The sequence below is a fragment of the Microtus ochrogaster genome, linkage group LG5 (genome assembly GCF_000317375.1).
Source record: "Microtus ochrogaster isolate Prairie Vole_2 linkage group LG5, MicOch1.0, whole genome shotgun sequence".
NCBI lineage: Eukaryota > Metazoa > Chordata > Mammalia > Rodentia > Cricetidae > Microtus > Microtus ochrogaster.
In genome coordinates this window covers 65,354,097-65,358,944 of record NC_022031.1, presented here as the reverse complement: position 1 = coordinate 65,358,944, position 4,848 = coordinate 65,354,097, and the positions used below count along the sequence as shown (strand labels likewise).

Here is a 4,848-nt window from a genome sequence, read left to right as displayed (position 1 = left end):
AGAGAGGGGGGACAGGAGAGAGAGAGCAGAAGAGAGGGGACAGGAAGAGCAGAGAGGGGGGACAGGAGAGAGAGCAGAAGAGAGGGGACAGGAGAGAGCAGAAGAGAGGGGACAGGAGAGAGAGAGAGAGCAGAAGAGAGGGGACAGGAAGAGCAGAGAGGGGGGACAGGAGAGAGAGAGAGAGCAGAAGAGAGGGGACAGGAGAGAGCAGAGAGGGGGGACAGGAGAGAGAGGGAGCAAGAGAGGGGACAGGAGTGAAGGAGGAGGAGAGGGGGAGCAGAGAGGGGGGACAGGAGAGAGGGGCAGGGAGGGAGCAAGTCTGAGTAGTGATCAGAGACTGTCTAGGTTGGAGTGCTGAGAGAGGACCTAGTTAGTACACTCTAATGGTGAATGTTAAATCTCAACCTGACGGACACTCTAACTAGATCTCTGGGCATTCTTAAGGGATGTACATTTTTTAATCACTCTAATTGTTGGTGTGTGTGAGTATTCTCTGAGGAGGGGACCCTAGGCAGTATGAAATAAAGAATACAAGTAAAGAATTGTAAAGGCTGGCTCTCTTTTCTTTACCAGCAATGCAATGTGACCAGTTGCTTTAGTCACACAACGCTTTTACTTTGCCTACACAGTGATTGAGTGTTTGAAACGTTAGACAAAATAAATTCCCTACTAAATTACTTCTGCCAGAGTGTTTTTTTTTAAATCACAGCAACAGGAAATGAAACTAGACATAATCTAAAGATCACTTTGAGTAAATATTTCATAGAATTTAAACTCACACATGATTGTTTCCTGCACTGAACCGAGAATAATTTGGGGCATGGAAAATAACTAACTAATAGCATGGATGTGAAGAACATATTCCCCCCCACCACCACATATTCAACATATAGATGGAAGAACATACATTGCAATTGGTATAGGATTAAAGTTTACTTAAGATTTTTATTTGCACGATAAACAATGGACCATCACACATGCACTCATTTGCAGATGATATAAATGTAAGTTAAAAGTGAATGGTAAAGGGCTAAATTAGAATTATGGGGATAATTTAAAGTCCTACAGATAACATTGTTGGGACTAATGAGTCCTGGCCTTCAGCTGCTCTTCCCTCCTAGAACCTTCTAATTAAAGTTACTAGAAGCCATGCCTAGTTAGAGGATCAGAGGATGGGATTATCACCTGTTGACCATTGACTGCAGTGTATTTAAGTCTACAGGGTGTTAATAAAGAGGGGCTTTCTGAACTAGTGTTTAAGGTGTGCATGTCGGTCTGTCTCTGCGTGTGTATTCTCAACCTCCAGCCCCTTGCCCGAAGCTTGAGAACTGGGTTCTAGTGCACAGAGCGCAGAAAGGGGAGTGTGGTGCGTGGCATAACATGATTACTTAATAACATCATCAAACGCTTAGAAATCAGATTAGTTTCCTGACAACCCTCGATAAAACAATATCTGCACTTTATACAAGGCATGATGCCTATAGAGTGAATTCCCACAATACATTACTTTATTACACGTAATTTCTTCAATGATCTCTCGTTATATTGTACACTAAGTCCTCTGTGATAAAGTTCAAACTATGATCATAGCAACTATGGCATGCAGCTGAATCAGTGACACAGCACTGGCACCTAAGTCATCTTCCGCTGTTTTAATAGCATAAAATTTAAATTTAAACTAACTCTCCAGTTTATAGCTCAGTATGAGCCATGCTCTTGCGAGCACTTTCCTGGACACTGCATGCCTATGACAATGATGCTGGCCACTCTTACTCTGTATTTTCCTCCAAATATTGGTGTTCATTTGTTTTGGTATAATTTTCTTCCTCCTGAGTATTCCTAGAATGCTCATTCATCCAAACACCTATATCACAGGCCATGGAACATTCCTAGCAATTTTATTTCCAGAAATTATTTAAGGAGTGCAAATTTTGGGGAATTCTGGAGACTATGGGCTTTGCCTTCTTGCTTCGCTTCTGTCTCTTTCCCAGAGCGCTAAATTCAATCGCAAATCCAAATCCGCTGCAGCTTTCCCCTCACTAGCATTCCAAGAATAAAAGGTTGTACTCAAAAAAAAAAAAAAAACCCCAAAAAAAAACAAAAAACAAAAAACAAACAAAAAAAAAAGGAGTGCAATTTTTTTACAAACTACATGTAAGATATAATTCTGGGTGAACTTGTCAAAATAAATAAACTTGGCTTCTCCTGGCAACGAATGAAAGTAGAATTGGAGATCATTTTTAAATTTGAGGAAGTGAATTTAGGATTAAATCCCTAGGTTGTCTGTTGTACGTCAGCTTTGATATACAGTTCAAAATCTTAAATGGGATAGAACTGTTCAACTCTATCCACGGTATCTTGCAAAAATTTTGGCACTGATTAACACAGGTGCACATTCTAATTTCATAGATATTTCCAACATCAGCAAAAAAAAAAAACCAAGCATTATGTTTTTTTCTCATGAAAGCTAAACTTATGGGTTCATTAACAACTAAAAGGTATATTCAGATATTAACACTGTAAGTAAAGCAGGTTAAGGGATGTTAAAGCTAGGTCTTTTCATAGAGAAATCTAATACCGTGTCAAAGTAACCTTTTGGCCAGAAATTATAAAGGTCATTATAGCCTTTTCATCTGCTTTGATAGTTACCTCTACTGCATAATACTACTTTAATTAGACAAATAATTTTAAGACTTATTTATATTTATTTGTTTGTGTTTGTGTGACTGTATGCTGTATGAGTGTAGTGATCTGTGTAGTTCAAAAGGGGCATGAGGAACCCAGGAGCTGGAGTTACAAGTACTTATGAACCATCTAATGTATACACTGAGAACTAAAGTTAGAACTTTGGAAGAGAAGAAAGCACCCTTAACCACTGTGCCATCTCCCTAGCCTCACTAGGACATTATTCTGGAAAAGCATACTTAGTACTTCAAAATAATCATTAGCAGAAATCTTAATCAGTTTTCAGGCAACTTGTCGATCACACCCAAAGAAATAAGCTTTGCATGCAACACCTTATAAAATTAAAAAAATAAAATAAAATTTATATTAAAAAATCATTTGTATTTTAAGAAAAAAGAAAAAAATAAATACAAACTTTAGGAGAAATTTTATTTCCAGTGATAAATTATGTGTTACTGAATTCCAGAATGAAATCCACATTTATCCAGATGTCATTTCACATGACAGTGACATACATTTCATCATCTCAGCACTCATGAATCTTGGTCTCAATACAGGAAACAATTATATATGCATTTAAATTCTACTACTGAAATAACTAGTAAATAAGTTAAGATTATCTTTATAGATTTTTCACTTTACATATAAATATTATCATTTTCCAATAATTTTATTTTATTAACAGTTCTGCAAAATAGAAATAAGAAAAAAATTATAAAACTGGGTTCTGTTTCCTAAGAAGTAATGTCTTCAGATACCAGCATGCAGATAATGTAAAATATTAATAACTCATCAATGGAAATATAACGTTACCTCCCAGTTTTCTTATTTAGTCTGATTTCTTTTCCATAGCATTGTTAATGAGGTCCATAGAATACAAGTAAATTGTTCTACCTATGACATGAGTTGGTACTCTATGCTGTATAGATAAAATAAGAAGTTGAATTTTTATTAACCTAGCTAATCTGAACTAGAAAAATTAATAGAAATAAAAATTCCAATTTCCGCTGAATTATTAGTAGCTGGGCCAAAGTATGAGTCTCTGTTTTCACTGTCTATAAAGGGCCATAATATGAAAACAAATCAAGATTATTGGATTATTTATAGCTTATTATTAGCATCTTCCAAAGTAATATACGTGTCATGGTTTATAATAGGAGCCTTGGGTTAAAACAGGAGCCTTATGATCTTCCCTACTATGTTTTTATTATTTAGGGTCCATTATTTAGTATATGTTAAAATTCATTAGGAACAAACTAATAGTGGCTTGTTTAGGGCCGGTATGGTGGTCTTAGAGATGATGACATTAAATTTATTGAAAATGAATGGGCTGTCTCATATTTATATCGTCTCCATTGACATTTTAATTAGGTTAAGTTGTTGTAGTGGCTTATGCCAATAATTCTAGCATTTAGAGAGCTGATCTGACAGGGCCCATAGGTATGTGTCCATTCTACCTTGACTAAAGGTCACAGAGTTGGAACTTCTGTTTCTTGAAGGTTATTGTCAACAGGTGTCGCTAATATTCAGACCTGGTATTTCAGGTATTAAGAAGTAGATCTGTTTCTACCTCAAACAAAGGTCCCATCCTTGATTTAGGCCAGAGAGTTCAGCTCTCTCAAGTTTGTTGTCAACAGGTGTGACTAATATTCAGACCTGGTATTTCAGGTATTAAGAAGTAGGTCTGTTTATACCTCAAAGGAAAGGCTAAGGATCCAACTTAGTTCTTAATGCCTTAAAAGAGTAGGAGTAACAATGTATTCCACCCAGGGAGTGGTTTGCCTACAGAATGTTTTGATGTAGGCTGTGAGTGTTACTTGTCTTGTTCTGGTAACAGAATATTTAACTAAGAATGTAGCCCCTAAGCCCTTCACTCCTTGTATCATGTTAATGCAATTTTATCTTACTCCTACCTTTTAGGGTTGGGGTATTTAAGTAAATGAAAATTAAATGCAGGCAGTTTTTAATATTCACTGGAACTCCCTCCGGATAATACCCTATGCTTCTGTTTGTTATTTTTCTTTTTTATTATTATTTATTTATTTATTAAAGATTTCTGTCTCCTTCCCTTCACCACCTCTCATTCCTCTCCCCCTCCCCCAGTCAACTCCCCCTCTCTCATCAGCCCAAAGAGCAATCAGGGCTCCCTGCCCTGTGGGAAGT

The 4,848-nt window shown here is 36.9% G+C and overlaps 1 protein-coding gene across 1 annotated transcript in view; it reads right to left on the bottom strand.

The window, feature by feature from the left end:
* The window catches only part of Mmp16 (matrix metallopeptidase 16), a 200,130-nt gene that overhangs the window by 13,601 nt on the left and 181,681 nt on the right, over nucleotides 1-4,848 (bottom strand). The gene's annotated exons all lie outside the window — the stretch shown is intronic.